Source organism: Chionomys nivalis, chromosome 25 (assembly GCF_950005125.1).
Source record: "Chionomys nivalis chromosome 25, mChiNiv1.1, whole genome shotgun sequence".
Classification (NCBI taxonomy): Eukaryota; Metazoa; Chordata; class Mammalia; order Rodentia; family Cricetidae; genus Chionomys; species Chionomys nivalis.
In genome coordinates, this window is record NC_080110.1 from 8,620,326 (window position 1) to 8,637,925 (window position 17,600).

The 17,600-nt window shown below is 48.3% G+C and overlaps 1 protein-coding gene across 2 annotated transcripts in view; it reads right to left on the minus strand.

The window, feature by feature from the left end:
- The window catches only part of Elk3 (ETS transcription factor ELK3), a 61,544-nt gene extending 45,250 nt beyond the window's left edge, over nucleotides 1–16,294 (minus strand). Inside the window, exon 1 of one of the 2 annotated variants that reach the window (XM_057757735.1) lies at nucleotides 15,922–16,294. The gene's annotated coding sequence lies outside the window, so the exon portion shown is untranslated. Of the gene's footprint in view, nucleotides 1–4,761; nucleotides 4,859–15,921 lie in introns of those variants that run through there. The other variant, XM_057757736.1, reaches the window with a different exon arrangement.
- Between the last annotated feature and the right edge of the window lie 1,306 nt (nucleotides 16,295–17,600).

Below are 17,600 nucleotides of genomic sequence, written 5' to 3' on the forward strand. Positions count from 1 at the left end.
TCATTCGGTCTATGTGTCAGCTCCATGTTAACCCTCCACACGACTGTCCAACTGTCCTCCAAAGGAGCGCCCGCGAGTTTACGGCTAAGAACGCTCCCGTAGGACTTTCGGCTTCGCCCAAGCCATCGATCCCACGACTTCAGTGGAGTCTCTGGTGAAAATTCAAGACGACTGCACAACACAAGATACAACAGATGTCGTTTTAAGTAAATAGATTTACAAGCAGCCTGATGAATTTTAACTCGCCAGGCTTTGGTGCAGCAGAACAGGAAAGGAAGCTGTAAATACAGACCTCGCTCCAGGCAGTCCCATTGTGAGGCTATTCCAAGTTACTTTTCCTTGGTATCACAGCCTACTGGGTTGAACTACATAAAAATAATATTCTTACAAGTCAAAAGCTGTGAGGTAGCAGAAGTCTCATAGAGTCCACTTAAAACACATGCTCACATGCCTAAAACAGATGTGAACACATATATCACAAATGCACAGAAGAGTCTTCCTTGTATATTTGACCCACAGACCACTTTTGAGAACTCTCTGGGAGAAAATGCTATATACATCTCTATGAATGTAGATATAAACATGTGTATGTTTGTACATACCATGTCAGCAGGGTCTGTGGGGTTCTAAAAGGAACCTGTAAGTAAGTTCCAAATCATGAGTCCTGGTCCGAGGAAACACTAGCTGCATTCTCCACCACTGCCAATACTGAGAACCACGCGTTCCACGGGAACAAGGCTCAGACCCACACTTCCACCCTTACGGGAGCCTTTCCTTTAAGGGTTAACCGTCGATGACTTTGTGTGCCAAGCACTGCATTTAGTGCACGGAGTATGTGCTCACACTCCCCGTCAGCCCTGTCCACCAGGAAGCCTTGACTGAGAAACAAAGAGGAAGAACGGACAGACCCCCAACCCAGGAATATCTGCTCCCAAATCCGGGGCTCTAATCACAATGCACAGTGCCATGCTAGGACCACAACCCCTTTCGGGGGGGGCATCAAATGACCCTTTAACGGGGGTCACCTAAGACCATGGGAAAACACAGATATCTACATTATGATTCATAGCAGTAGCATAAAAGTTATGAGGTAGCAACAAAAATAATTTTATGGCTGACAGTCACCACACGAGGAACTGTATTAGGGGGTCGCAGCGTTAGGAAGATTGAGGACCACTGCCCTAGATGCTGGCTGTGACAGCCTCAGCAGGATAAAGGACGGAGGTGTCCTTCATTTCCCACCCCACCACTCTGTGACTCCAGGTACTCTGCCTGGGCTGCTTGATGAAAGAGTCTGCGCTGGGTGTGGGGCACTCAGAGGTACAGGCAGGTGGATCTCTGTGAGTTCAAGGCCAGCCTGGTCTACAGAGGGAGTTCTGGGGCAGCCCAGGTTGCATAGAGAGACCCTGTCTAAAAAAAAAAAAAAAAGAAAGAAAGAAAAAAGAAAAAAAAAAAAGAAGGACTGGAGAGATGGCTCAGTGGTTAAGAGCATTGCCTGCTCTTCCAAAGATCCTGAGTTCAATTCCCAGCAACCACATGGTGGCTCACAGCCATCTGCAATGAGGTCTGGTGCCCTCCTCTTCTGGCCTGCAGGCACACACAACATTGTATACATAATAAATATTAAAGAAAAGAAAAAATAAGAATCTGAGCCTTTCTGCCACCATTTATTTTAGCCAATTTCATCAATGAACAGAGATAGAAATAGACAGATGGGTGGGTGGGTGGGTGGATGGATGGATGGATGGAGGACAGAGAGACAGAGAGAGAGAAAAAAACAGACAGACATGCTAGGTTCACCCAATGGGATTCTTTTAATGGGGAACTGAACCTTGGAGTCACACTGGGCAAAGAACTATTGACAGGTGGGCCTAGTTCTTTCTCTGTTCCCTTTTTTAAATTTTAACTCAAACTCTGGGTAAGTTAAAGAGTGACACTGAATTCATTACGGAGCCTAAAATGACATCGATTGAAATTGCAATCCCCCTGCCTCGGCCTCCTGTGTAGCTGGGATTTCAGGCCTGTGCCACCAGGCCTAGCTGAAGGTCGGCCTTTCATGACAAATCAGGCCGTGAGCCTTGGTGAACACTCCAGAACTCAGCTGCTCCTCACTCCAGAACTCAGCTGCTCCTCGGACGTGGAGAGACTGGTCCTCTTATCTGAGGTGTGGACACCGGGCCTGCGGAACCAGAAGACGAAGGTAGAGGAAACCTAACCCGAAGAACATGAGTTCTTCATGGTACTCAGAAACGGATCATGAGAACTGTTCCCTGTGTGGAGAGGGACAGCGTGGGAGCCCCCGACCTATGTACGTTAGACCTTGAAAGGGACCTGGCACCCCGAGCAGCCTTGGTGACTTCCCAGCACACAGAGACAGATAATTCAGCTTACTAAAACCTTGCCAACTGCCCTGAGATTTGAGCTTCCGTGTAAGGCAGCCAGCATGGCTCCTCAACACTCTTCTTTATCTGTGCGTTTCAGAGCCCTTGGCTGGAATGGCAAATCTTTCCCCCAAATTTAGCTTAATAAATGCAGTCTTGTGCATTGAGGTGGGGGGTGGGCATTGGGAGTCGGGTTATAAACAACACCTGGTGCCTATCAAGCCTTTGAGTTTATCTGGTCCAAGACAGGGACCCCTTCAGGCTCCCCATCTAGAGAAGGCAAGACCACTCTTCACAGGAGTGGGGGCAAAAGAAAAGATTTTTTTTTTTTAAAGATAGAAAGTATTTTGCAAATAAAAGGTCTATGATCCAGGCTGGGTACCAAGCTAAATGTTAGCGCAGTGCCAGCACACTTGAGACCATGGCTTAAGTCCCCAAGTGCCACAAATAGGAACAACAAAGTAACAAAGTAACAAATACGGGGTCCTTCCAGTAAGCAGAGACTCCAGCCAACAGCTGACACCTTGAGAAAGGGGTGTTCTTACATCTGTGTTTATGTTACCATCAGGAAAGCTTTATTCTCTTAGATACCTGAAGATGGCTTTTCAAAACAACAACAAAAAAATAAAATAAAATAAAAATAAAGGCAATCTTCCACGCCGCTTCTGGGAGATGGAACACTGGAATCTTTCAGATAAACTTGAAAGCGTTACTGTGCTGAAGAGGCTGCTGGGAGAGGTAAAAGCACAAGCCCCGTCCAGTGAGAACTCTTCTGCACGCCACAAAATGATGGTGGGTTTTCCACGTCCAGAAACCAAGGCGCTTCCTGCCAGAGCATCCTCCGGCTCTCCCATTGTGTTGAAACTGTAAAACCTTTCTAAATCAGGACTTCCTCCTATTATGCTGCAGGGGCGTCTTTCTGGGAAGGGGGAAACTCCTGAGGCAAAAGGTAGGAATTCCTGTAGCACCACCCAGTGGAAACATGGGGTGGGGGTGGGGGTGGACAAACTGAAACACTGAGTAAGAGGAAAGTCACGTCAGCTCCTCCAGCTAAAAGTCCCAGCCCTGATCCTTCGCCACCAATGGCACCCTGCTTACAAGTGACCTCTCTGGGCTTGTCTGCTCCCTCTTGCTCCTGCGCACAGAGGTGGAGGGTCAGGAAGCCTGGTGCAAACCTAGGAAGGAAGGGGTCCCAGGTGGGGTTAGGTGTGAGCTGCCTCCCAATCCCTTCCTCTCTAAAGGACCCCATAGGATTCTGGGGATGGGAAGTCTACACAGCTGGGCTGGACATCCTAGATGTGATGCAGGGACAATCAGGCATTTCCTGGCAGAGCAGTACCCAGTCATCCGGGTACCTTTTTCTTCTCCTGGCGAGCTGCACCTGGTCTGGCCACCTCTGACATAGCATTTAGAGATTCTCGGGAGACAGAGGTCCTCTCCTTCCTCCTGGGTCCTGTCTCCATAAGAATCCAGCTACCCCTGTCCTTCTGAGGCCACTGTGGGTGTCACAGGCAACAGGCAAGTTGTTTATCCCCAGTACATTAACAGCCATCACCAAAACACAGCTTTTCTTCAAGATCTGCTTCCCAAATATGCGAAGCATTGGACTACAGTTTTCTAGGGAACCGGATTGAGCAACAGGAATCCCCGACCACATCCTTCCAGCTTCTTCCAGAGAAGCCCTGGCAAAGGAGAAAGGCCATGTCTACCACGGAAGCTTAGAACCTTCTTGTCTTCTCCGTAAAAGCTAAAACGATAATTTCTCAAGTGTTTATCTCCGTCTCTTTGTTTCTGACCCATACAGAGACACACAGACACACACAGGCACACAGACACACACACACACACACCACAACCATCATCACTATCATCATCAATGGAATAACAACAACAAAAAGCCTGTCTCAGACAGACCTCAGTCTTCTTAGACTACTAAGTAACATTTCTCTCTCCAGGTACTAACTCCACTGTAACTATTTTAAAGTCTCCTGGTTCTTAATGGCCCATAGATAAAGAAATAAAGAAAAAGAAATCAGCTGGCTGATCTTGTCTTTGCTTGGAAGTATAAGATTAAGATTTAAATGTTTCTATATAGCACCCTGGAACTACTGATTTTTTTTTTTATTTTTTTTTATTTTATTTTATTTTTTTTGCAGGGGGCTAACAGTATTAGAACCCTTTTGCTTTTGCTTAAATAAAACACTTGCCAGTGTGGAAACTGAGTCACACAGAGCTGTCATTAGCTGGTCCCTGGTGCTGCTAGAGACAGACAGTATCCTCACACAAAGCGTTGTGTGCTACTGGTGTCTATGAACAAGGGGTTGCTGGAGACATCGTTGGGCTTTTGAGAAGCATAGAGAGCCCCGGACAGAGTGGTTACCTGTGCTAGAAGCTGGAAGTTTCCGGGCTCTGAGGCTGTGGCCACTTCAGCTTCGGTACCTTTCTCAAAGCAAAGGTGTTTCACAGTTCAGGAACTGCAAATTCCAGACGCTAATGCTCATCCCTCAGTCTGGTCTTCGGATTCTATTTGGAAGAGAGGCTGGCTAGAGTCCTCAGTGTGTCGTCACCTGCTCATGTGGGGAAGTTTGGTGGCATCTGAAGTCAGGAAGGTGGAGACTGGCCCCATCGGCTTCCCTGGCCCACACGCATGTGTTTCTCTTGCATTTTCCTGCATGGACATCAAGTCTAGCCAGGTGTGACCCGGCTGCTGTCTCACGTGCAGAGACTGCCTTCCAACGGTAAATAACTTCTAATAAAGCTCCTTTTAACATGAAGTAAGAACTCGGCGGTGTTGAGATAAGTAAGCCAGAGGCCACGCAACTCTTCACGAATGTCTATTTTAAACCACGCCTGGCAGGTGAACCCACACCAGTAAGTGAAATGGGACAGAAAGTGGGACATACATAAACTATCTTGCTGTCCTTGGTGGATGCTGTTATTTCTAAGAAGACTATAGTAGAAAATTGAAGCCTTCTCCAATGTCTTACGCCTCGAACCTTCCAAAAACTCATCATCAAAAATGCACTAAGTAAACAGTGCTGTGAACACTGTTGCCAAGGGACCTCCCACTCCCATCTCATGAATAATGCTACATGACGGTCATCAAAACCATCTAGTGAAAAGGATGACGCCCGTGTCAAACACAGACCCTCATCCCAAAGCAGTGTCACTTCCTGGAACCCCTGTGCAGGAGTCTGCCATTCCTGGAGTTGGCCCTTTTGGTAACACCGCACACAACTTGATGCTGTTTCTTTTCTCAGCATGAATATATTAGCTATAAAAACAGCCAGCACCGGATTTAGACTATAGTCCCCCCTTACTCAAGAAAATTTCTCCTTTGGAACAATGAAACATTCTAATATAGTAGTGAATTTATAATCTTCTATGAGGTCTTAAAGTTCGTGTGTGTGTGTGTGTGTGTGTGTGTGTGTGTGTGTGTTGGTGTGCAAGCACACACCGAGGCAAGAGAACCTCAGATGTCATCTCTCAGGAATAGCATCCACCTTACGGAATAAGGACTGACGGGCCAGTGAGCCCCCCAGCAATTGGCCTATCTCTGCCTCCCCTGTGCTGGGATTACAAGCAGGTGCCACCACACCCTATCTTTTCAACGTGGGACCTAGGGACCAAATCAGGTCCTCTTGGTAGCAAGGCAAGCAAACACTTTACCTAAGAAGCCATTCCCCCAGGACGGTTTCTGCTCTTTTATGGACAACATTCTAGGTCTAATACTGTTTTCGGTGTTGCTACTCTCTGCTGCTGTCCGTTGTTACATTGCTCTTTTTGAGACAGGGTCTGTTTCAGGTGTAGGCCAGGTTGGCCTTGAAATAACTATGTAGCCAAGTATGACCTTAAACTTCTGATCCTCCTGCTTTTTTTCCGGAGCACTGGGATAATCAAGCTGTGCTACCACACCTAGTTAGCGCGGTGCTAGGGATGGGACCCTGGGTCCCGTGTGTCAGTTAGGCATTCTCCCAACTGATCCATATCCCATTCCGACCTTCCATCTTCTGAAAACCACAGAATGCTAGCACCGTCCTTCTTGATTCGAGGATCTTGGTGATCAAAATAAGTCACTATGAGAGCATTTCAGTATTATGTACATTATTCTATCTATCCACGTATCATAAACTCAGAGTGGGGAACAGTGAAGTGGTGGATTAAATGAATTCATCAAAACCTAGGGACTCGCCAAAACCAGGTGGCTGGCTGACCACTGCTTTTGCCTCGGCCATCAGAGTGAGTTTACCCCCAAGACCACCTCTGCAGACACTGGGTAGGCCGTGCAGTTCTGCCTAGGAGCATTTGGAAGTACAGTTCAAAATATATTTTGTTTTAAGAGACAAGAGGAGGGAGGAGGAAAGGTGGGGGAAGAGAAAGAAAGACAGAGACAGAGAGAACCTAACGTCCTCTGGTCTAAATGGCCTCTGAGGGTAAAACAGAGATGGACAGTGGCAGAAATAACTTCCTTATCAATGCTCCTGAGTTTCAGATGCCAAGAGTTCAGCTCCAAGATCATTCAAGGAAACTAAGGTAGCGAGCGAATCTTCTACTTAACCCTGCAGACAGCACCTACTGCCTGGGTGCCTCCTGTAAGTGTTCACACTAGGACTCGCTGCCGTCACTTCCTGAAAATTTCAGGGTAAATCCAGGCTCTCGCCTGACTTCCGATATTGAAACAATGACTCTTCCGGACAGAGAAGTGCAGCAGCGGTAAACAACATTCCCTTAGGCACACCTCCCTAGGTAGAGAAGAGGACTCAAATCCCACACAGGCAGGCTGGCCCCCTACATAGGAGGAGGAGGAGTTGTTTTGGTCACTTTTTCTGAGGTCATATCCTGCCAGGTTCTCTGAACCACTGTCTACCCAGACAATCACATAGGCATGTTCCCCTCCTATTCCGATCGCTTCCATTAAAATAAATAATAAATAAATAAATCCCAATCAGTACAGCTTACATTTCCACCTCTAAAGGCAAATCTAACAAACTCCAAGAAGGGGACAGTGTCAGTTCCGGGTTCCGTGAAGCCTTCCAGAGAGGTGTTCATAACATCCAGGGTTAGGTAGTCACCCAATACCAACGGCCCTGTTTCCTGCTTACCGTACTCCTGAGATGAGAGCTCTGAGTATCGGTGCCATTTTGAGGATGACAAGCTATGGGGGTGGGCAGTGAGGTCTCCCGGTTAATTCCTAGACATACTGCGGAGCTGGCCCTGGAGCAAATCTTGAGGCTCATTTTGGCCACTCTTTTCTGACTAAGACCATGGTGGCAGTACCGGGGGTGGGGGATCTGCTTGATCATACATTCCGGGTAACCCAGACTTGACCCCAACAAAGGGCTCCTTGGCAAAACAGAGGTGAATCCAGTTAGAGTAATTAGTCCTTCTCGGGCAAAAACAATGAGCTCGTCTTCAGCCCATCTCTCCCATTATTTTACAGGAACATCATTGATTTCAAAAGGTTACAGACAAACACTGTATGTGCAGTTGCTTCAGGTTAAGAAAGGCTTTTAACCGAACACGGCAAGACTCAAAACATTATCCAGGGCCACTGTGAGAATCTTGTCATGAATCTTCCACAAAAGACCACAGTGTCTTTAGAATTGGTGAATTCTGGCGAGAAAGCACTTTCTATGAATGTATTTCGAGGTGTCGCCGACCATTCTCGGTCTAACACTGATCTTAAAATCAGAGTCAAGTCTGTCCCAACAGTAACAAACTAACCCGGTTTCTGAACAGACCCTTTTCTTGGAAGTTTAAATAAAAACTATGGGAACCGGGTGGTGCCTTTAATCCCAGCACTCGGCAGGCAGAGGCAGGCGGATCTCTGTGACTTTGAGGTCAGCCTGGTCTACAGAGCAAGTGCCAGGACAGCCAGGGCTACACAGAGAAACGCCGTCTTGAAAAAATAAAAAAATAAGATGAAAAGCAAACTTATGATGCAGGCACTATTTCTAGTTCTCTTTATGAGAAAAACAGATGTGGGCCCAAATCGAGCTCCCGGCAGGATGGGCACCACAGACGTAGAGCAGATCCTGTCTCATGCACAGGCAATGATCCCTCACTCTCTCAAGCTACCTGGGTCGAGGGTCTGCACAACGTATCGTCACACAGTCTTGGTTTCAGAGATCGGGATGCGGGATATTAGTAGGTGATTAGGAATAATAGCCAGTCTCCTGAAACACACACCTAGAACTGCCTAGCTCCTGGGTTCAGACAGAAAGAATTTGGGTAATGAGGAAACCTGAGAATAAAGCCTCTACAGAGGGCTGGGGTCCCCGGGGAGGACTAAAGGCCAGCACAGCCTCCCCCAGGGAGGCGACAGGTGACCTGAGAGAGAGCTAAAGAAAGAAGGGAAGTAGAGAAGATGCTGGAGAGAGGGGAAAAATACCATGTTTTCTTTCATAAGCAGAGTCTCGATTTGAGAGAGAGAGAAAGAGAAAGAGAGAGAGAGAAAGAGAGAGAGAGAGAGAGAGAGAGAGAGAGAGAGGAATGTAGAAAAGGAACCGTTTAAGAGGAGAACCAGTTGAGGGGAAGAGGAGGGAGGGGAGGTGGTGGGGAAGGGGCGTGAGCATTGGACATCAATACATGTACACGGGCATGACATGAGGAAATCTATTACTTTGTATACAAAAAAAAAGGGAAAAATTAATGATTGAGTTCATTTAAAAAAATAAAAATAAATAAAGGATGGCCGTTGAGAGCAAGCCTCAGGAGAACAGAGTCCCAGGGGACTGCCTTTACAAAGGCCGGGTGGCAGGGGCATCAGTGAGGACAGAAGGAAGGACCACAGGTTGATGAGGCTGGCTGCATCCACAGTGCGCAGCTGTGTTCCCTGGAAGGATCTGGTAAAGCAGGGGAGCCAGAGCAACAAAGGCTGATGTGAGCTTGTGAAGGATTGCCAGGGTCAGGGGACAGGGGAAGATAACAAGGGTGGGCGCCCTTCTGCACATGCTCACACAGAAGAGGTAGGGCTGAGCCTGGAGACAGGGACCTCCTCTGGGACAATGGGGACAATTCAGGTTCAGAGCCCAGCCCACCTCAGTCATGGGGCTCCCCAGTATGAGAGGGAAGAGGTTGTTAGAAATGAGTGCAGCATTCAGTTCTGTCCCTAGATCGGGGAGAATGGAGGGAAGCTGGGCAGGTGGGACTGTCCTCCTTTGGGTCCTCGTTCTTCAACAAAGGGTCAAGTGGAATCAAAGGGAAATTTAAATTGCTGTTTGGTCCTAAGGTAGCAGCAAAAATTCACATCACATTTCCATAAGGTCAAGTATGTCCTTCAAAACGAAGGAGGAGGAGGAGGAGGAAGGAGAAGGAGAGAGAGAGAGAGAGAGAGAGAGAGAGAGAGAAAGAAAGAAAGAAAGAAAGAAAGAAAGAAAGAAAGAAAGACTATAGGACTTGAGACTTGAACGTCAAGTCCCTCCATTTCAGTCCCATTACCGTCCAGCCAGGGGGACGGACACACAGAATGATCAAGTAATACCCCCTCAACCCAGTTCGTTTTAAAGTAATACTTTTAGTTTTCCTAGAACACTGGCTAAATATTTCATACATGAAATAAACTAGAAGAGATTCCTCCCTTCCCTGTGTGATGAGGAAATCCCCATATCCTACTGATTCACGTTTATCCGTACAGTTAAGTTAAAGCACTACGGTGATTTATCAAGGCGTCCTGGGTTTCACGGATCTGCTGGGTAGAATCATGGAACTGTCCTCACTGCAATTAAAACAAAACAAACAAACAAAAACCCTCAGGGACTACTTTGAAGTGATGGAAATATAGTCTTCATTTAGAGAAGCTAGATACAAGGATGTATACAACTATATTTAAGATCCGTGTGTTTGGGCATATGTAAACTAAAGTCTTCTTTCGTTTGTTTTTGTTTTTGTTGTCTGAGACAGGCTCTCACTCTGAGACAAGAAACCAGCCTGCCTTGAGTGCCCAAACACTGGGTGCACACCACCATGCCCCGAAATTCTTATTCTCTTTTTGCTAAAGGTGAAATATATGTCAGGGGTCTTGTGTTTTTGTTTGAGAGCCCTAACCTAACCAGTCTTATGGAAATAGCATCCGGACATTTGTGTTTTCTACCCACCCCGTGATTCCTGCCGAATTCGTGGCTAAACGGGAACACCTGAGCTCCAGAAACTTTAGAAATAGATACTAGAGCCTTTGAGCCACTTTTGAGTAAAATAATTTTAGCTTGGTTCACAATCGAATGTTATGACAACCAATCACTCTGATGACTTTAAAAACAGCCAAGCAAAATTCTCAGCTAAGTTACAAAAAGAATTCCATTTAACTTTTCAAATAGTTCAGTAATTCTTCCCAGGAAATGCAAATTACTCCTAATCAGTAAAGTTGCCAGAGTTCACACCTAGTGATAATTCAGCCCAAATCACCTTCGGCTGAAGCGACCACTGCCAAGTCTATCCTGACACTGCTGACGTGTGCGTGAATTTCCAGGAAAAAGGACAAGGCTATTTTAATTCTGATGGTGGAAGAAGAACTCAGAGAGGGTTAAATTATTTGAGGAGTGGTTACCTAAAAGACAGAAGGAGCAATCATCTTTGGAGGCCTTTCAGATTTGTTAACAGAAATCTAAACACACAAACATGGTAACTTAATTTGTTGACTCTGCACTCAAAGTGGTAAAAACAGAGTCATCATGGTGCCACTGCCATGATTTCAATACAAAAGCTAAACGACCTCAAGTCAAACTGGCCATGCCCATGGCCGATAATATAGTAATACACACACACACACACACACACACACACACACACACACACACATATATATAACAGTATAATACAATAATAGTAATATCATAGTAATATTGAGGTTTTTAAAGTCAATTTAAAACATCAAAGTTCGGAAAGTGTGGATACAGCAATATCTAAGAGTTGTCTATGCAGATCTTTCTCTCCTCTGCAGTCGGGTCATTCCAGGGTGGGTTTTTCAACCCAGCCTCCACTCTCTCCCTTCATCTAGCATTCTGTCCTGGTGTGGAGTGCCCCCACTTCCTGTTACTACAGCTCCATACTCTATTGCAAATCATGACTCACGCTTAAATCATAGAGAGACTCATCAAAATCCCAGAATTCACAGCACATAGGAGGGCTGCATTCTTAAGACATTACAGAAGACAGAGCACAAGACCAGCTTCATGAGAAATCATGTCAACCCATCCTCAATAAATGCAGGCTCAATGTTTGGCAACTTGAGTCTCGGTACTCATTATTAAAATGTACCATGGGAGATATTATGTGAAAATAAGCTCTTTTTAAAAAGATGCCATGGCTCCAATAAAACCTTCCGAGCACACGTGTTCCCGTGCGTCTGTGTACACAACAAACATTTTAAAAGACTACAAACATATACAATGAAATGTTAGCAGCGGGATTTCTGGTGATGTCTATTGTTGTCTTTGTGGCTTTCTATGTTTTCCTAGGGTAATTTGTGATATTTTTCACAACCAAGAAAAACAGAAAAAGTAGCCTTTAGGAGATGGCTTCTGACGGGAGTGGTTCCAACCTGCTCTAAACCACCCTGCGACAGCCAAGAGGAGCTAAGGAGACCACTGCACGGGAAATGCCTGCCCGGAACATACAAGGCTTTTGGATGAACATGAGGGGCTTCATGCTACTCAAGAACATAAGTGAGAAAAAGCAGGCTGAGGAAGGGCTCACCAGGGTAGAATCAGGTAGACAGAGAGCACATTGCTCTTTATGTGCGATGAGGAGCCTGAGGCCTGGAAGGGACAGAGGACTAAGTCACTGCCCAGGCATGTGAAGGCCCCAACCTATCTGCTGGCGAGGGGTAACTCACCTCGCTTCAGGAAGTCACATCCAATTAAGCGCCTTGGACATGTCCACAGGTTATGTCTTGTGACGGCTGACGATACCGTCTATAGAAATAGAATTGGATGGCACAGAACACACAAAAATCCAGCGTCCGATCACTGGGCAGGAATATCTTAACTGCACACACTGCCTGGAAGTTCTCTAAAACCAATTTCAGGAAAATATTTAAGTTCCAAAAAGTTACGACAAACATAAATTTTAATGGATGACCTCGGAGTTGCACTTACTGTACATTAGCAGTTTTGAATTAAATGATTGCTCACATGGGACAAAAGGGGCAGTTTTTTTTAAATAAATGCTTAGGTGACTTCAAAATTCAAGTGGGGTTGATAAAAAAAAAAAAAAAAAAAAAACCTGCTCTCCCTCATCCAACCAAATACTGCCTTTCCCGTCTAATAGGCTTCAGCGCTGGCTGTGTGAAGAAGACTCGGTGCTTAGGGAGGTTCAAAAATTCAGCTCACAAAAGTCACCGCATCACAAGGTCAGGATCTGTCTGTCATTCTGTGGCACTGAGAAGACAGACAGGAACGGGACGAGGCAAAGAGAGAGACAGACAAGGACAGAAGCAGGCGTTAACATCTTGTTGTCGTAACGAGACGGACCACTGAGGGCTTCTAATGCCCATTTATTTGTTGCGCCAATGCCTGCGAGAGCCTTTATCACCGGCATCACTAAGGGGAAGGAGAGAGGTTTGGTGTAAGCACTAACACGTGGGGCTCGTGGATTACTAATGGGGAGGTGTCCTGGACATTGCTGGATGAGGAACAGTACCCCTGGCTCCTGCCACTGGATGCCAGTTGTACCCCTGTAGGCAAAACCATTCTGGTTGAAAACCACAGAAGCAGATCTCGGGCACCTTCAACAACTCGGATCCCACTGTCCTCCTTTCTGATCAGAACCGTGGTTCTCAACCTGTGGGTCGCAACCCCTTGGGGTTACATGTCAGATATTGACATTATGATTCCCAAGAGTAGCAAAACTGCCGTTGTGAAGTAGCAATGAAAATAATTTTGTGGTTGTGGTGGCGGCGGGACGGGGGGGGGGGGATCACCACGGGAACTGTATTAAAGATTCACAGCATTAGGAAGGCTGAGAACCACTGACTCAGAGGGAAGTGTTCGCAACCTGGACCTCCGGGGAACTCTCCTGCAGGAGGATGCCCGCTTGGAAGTCTGCTAGAAGAACGTTCTGTTGTCCAATTTGGCCACTCAGCACCAACCATTCACTGATCACCCTCTAGAAAAGGTGCCAAGGAAATCCTGACCTAAGCCCACTGACTCGCATAGGGTGGCCTGGCTGGGTTGGTTTCAGGATCCATTTGCCACTGGAGGAGTCACGGCAACACCTTACAAGGGGGGAGAGGCAGAATGTCCTTGTCAAGAAAGGGGCCCCCGTGCTTCCAGTGGGGCTCTGAAAAGTCTTTCCTTTTTAGCAACTTTACCCATTTCAACAGTCAACATTTAAAGACAGAGAGAGAAGGGGGAGAGGGAGAGAGGGAGGAAGGAAGAGGAGGGAGAAAGAAAGAAAGAAAGAAAGAAAGAAAGAAAGAAAGAAAGAAAGAAAGAAAGAACGAACAAGAAAGAGCCAGAAGGCCTGAGCTATATTTGGCATGGAAAAGGCCACCACTTTTCATGCTCTGGGGGTTTTGCAAGCGGAGTCATTACTGGAAGCTTGGGACACTTCTGTCCGACAGTCTCCTTAACTGTCTGACCTGCATGCCCTCCTAACACAGCCTGTAATTTTATAATCCTCATAAATTCAAACTCATAACTGACCTTTTCCAAATAAACGTGTGCCACAGAGAGGGGGGAAAGGAGAGAGACCGAGAATATTGTGTTGGGCAATAAGGCTCAGAAATCGATTTAGGTTCATTAATAGATCCCGGAACATGCTGGGTTTCCCAACTCCTCCCTCCACCCCTCCCCACCACAACAAAGCCGAGGCACAGATGGGAGAGGATGGGCAGGCGTGTGTGTGTGTGTGTGTGTGTGTGTGTGTGTGTGTGGTGTGTGTATGAAAGAGTTGATTGGACAACAGAAAACAAAACAGAACCCAAGCACACGCGCACACACACATGCACGCACACAGGAAAAGCATGTTCGACTTGAGAACCAAAATGGCCAAAGAGACTTCCAAGTTTCTGGAGACTGCCCTGGAAAGACTGGCGGGGTGGAGGAGGCACCTCTAAGTCAATAAGGCGGTGACTCGCCTCGCTCCGCAGCGCCTGCTCCGCAGGCTGACAGCGGCTTGCACAAAACCCCTCCTGTGCGGAGCAGCGGAAACTCCCAATGAGATTAGTCGGTGTGTGTGTGCAGACATTACTTAGCAATGACTAAAGGGGCTCTCTTCCTGCGGCCGCCAGTGGAAAATTCAAGGAACATTTTTCCCCCTGCAGCAGCAGAAACCCTTTAACCCTCTCCCCAGCCAAGTCCAAAACAACTCGGCCTCCCCCTCACCACCCCCAACTGCCCCCACCTCGGGCAGAGAACTGCTGGGAGTTAAAGGCCAGCGAGGGGCTTTCAAAGCAGGGAGGGAGGGAGGGAGAGAGGGGGCCGGCGGGGAAGGGGCGGGGGACCCTCAAACACTACAAAGGAAACTGTAAAAGGCACAAATACATAAACCTGAGAAGCAGCAAACCACAGTTTCTTTGTGAGCTCCTCAGTGAGTCATTTTCAAGATGCTGTCTGCAGCCAGTTTCAAAGCGGAAGCGCACGGCAATTAGTCTTGCCGTTTCCAGACAAGCCAGAAACTCTCCCGACACTCGTTTTTTTTTTTTCCTTCTAAAAAGCCCCTTTTGCAGTTTCTGAAATAGCTTTTCTTGCTGCCACCCCCACCCCACCGCGTAACAGCAGCTTAGCCTCGGAATGATTCGGTTCAGAAAACGTAACAAACCAGAGACCTTTTAATTTTTTTTTTTTTTAGCGCTCGCTCCCAATTTAACCCCCCCCTCCTAAAAATAAAATAAAATAAAAAGTTCCAGTAACAGTACAGGCCAGCAGGGACTTGGAAGTTAAAGAACTTAGAACTTCAAGAGCATCCCTTGCCCGGCCCGTCTCCGAAACCCGAATCCAGACCAGCAGACTCGGCCGGCTTTTAAATGTCCGTTTGATTGGGCGTGCGCCTGGGGCGGTGACCTGGGCGGGGGTCACCTGCCCAGCGAGAGTGGACGCGCAGCCCCAGGCCCCACATCTCCACGGCCCACGTCCTTCACCTCCACTCTATCCCTGTGCCGTCCCTGGATCTGAGCACCCGCGACTTGGTGCCCATCATGAAGGGATCCCGACCGCAATCCCAGCTGGAGGTCAGCCTCCAGCCACGCAGCCCGCTCCGGCCACCATCCTCAATCCCAGGGCCCTGGAGCCTCGCTCGCCAGCCTGCAGGGATGCGGGAGCTTGCACGCCGGGTGTCCCTTCCCCTGGCTTCGCAGCGCAGCCACCAGGCCAACGCATGAGCTCCTGCGGTGGCGGCGGTGGCGGTGACGGCGCGCAGCATCCTCCCCCACGGGGACGCACCCCCATCCTCCCCCACCACAGTCCACAACCCACCCCACAGCGCCCACCGCCCCACCCCCACCAGCCAAAGAAAAGAAAGAAGGGGGAAAAGGGGGAAAAAAACTACCAAGAAGAAAACTTTGCAAGCATTGGAGCAACAGGCAAACAGTCCTGCAACCTACCCAGATGTGGGGGAGCGTTTGGGAGTCTTCTTGGGGGAGATTTCTAGGAGGACCCGGGCGAAAGCCCCCGACTTTCCATGCTGACAGGCGTCTGCAGACGGTCTGTTGCTCTTGTAATGAGATCCTGATTTTTCCCCCTTTTTTTCTTTCTCTCGCTCCTCTTTTTTTTTTTTTTTTTCCTCTGCTGTGTGTGAGAGCAGGAAGTTGGAGCAGTCAGGCCGAGCCTGCTCACTTCCTTTACTGCATTATTCCCCAGGCGGTGTGCAGTCTGTGTAAACAGGCTTTTCCGCCCCGCGCCGCGCGCCCGGGCCGCGGCTGTGCGCCGGGGCTGCCCGCCCAGACCCGCGCATACCCCCGGCGCCGGGCCCCGCGCCCGCCCGCACGCCCCGCGCGCCCCCGCGCCGCGCCCGCCCCGCTTCCTGCTCGGCCACCCCAGGGGAGGAGCCTGGGGACCCGCCGGCAAGGCCGCCGCCCCTCCACACGGCGGGCTCCGTCATCTCCCGTGCACCCGGGTGCCTGAGCTGGGCATCACCCCTGGGGTTGTGCCCTGCAGAGTTGGCCTGCAAGGGAGCAGGGAGTGCTGTTCTGTGCCCGTAGGCATGGAAGAGTTGGGGGCAGGAGGGATCGCTAGTGGGGTTTAGGGCTTGGATGCTCTGGGCACTGGGCTGCTTTTATTGCAGACCAGGCAGATTAGGGTGAAAAGATTTAGGGTGTACACAAAAGCAGCTTCCTAGAGATGCTGTCGGGGACTTATTTAACAGCAACAGTATACCTAATAATAGTAATAATTTAAAGCCAATTTTAGAGTTAGGGTCGGTCCTCTTTGCTGAAAACTTTTTTTAAAGAGCCTCAGGTTTCTTGAGAAAGAGCCCGGTAGGGCTGGAGAGATGGCTCAGCCCTTAAAGACTAGACTCACAACCAGAAGTAAAAGAAAGAGGCAAGTAAAGTAGCTTAACAGACCCACCGTCTTGTGCCCACTTAGGCGCTCCAGATGGCTGGAGACTCCGGAAGGAGCACCCTGTGGTCTCAAGTCTGGACTCCCCACCCCTGAGAGCACTGGCCAGGATCTGATTGGAGACTTGGACATGGCTCTGAGGCTACAGGGGGGAATGGGTCTCTTATTAATAAACCCTCCACACAGTTTCCCAGCCCCAGCCTTCTGCTTCAAACTCACAGCCTTCCAGAACCTTCCAGCCCCATGCCCTCACTCATTAGGGCTTCAGATCAGTGGGTTTCAAACCTGAACGTTCAGCGGGGGTGGGGGATGTATTGTTAGAATTCTAATTGCTGGGCCTTACCACATCTGCCCCTTGTTCCCCTCTCCCGTTGTGTCTGGTATGATTGTCAACCCGGGATAAAAGAATCATCACGTTGGGATGGGGGTGGAGGGGCCTTGAAGACTGGCCACAGCAGTCTCCAGGTCAAGGAGGACCACATACTGACATTGCCTAGTATTTGTGATGTGTCTGAATGATTGCTAGTTTTTAAGTATCTCCTTGCTATTAAAGGTCCGAGGGATTAGGTCCATGGAAGTAAATACCACCTCCCCCTCCCCCAATGCCTATCTCAACACCCTTTTAAACAGGGCCAGCATCTTGCTTAATAACTGATGTGTGTGACCTCCTGGTTGGGACCAGGCTCCCCAGTGCTCTGAGAAGAAACTGGTAAGAAGTGAAACA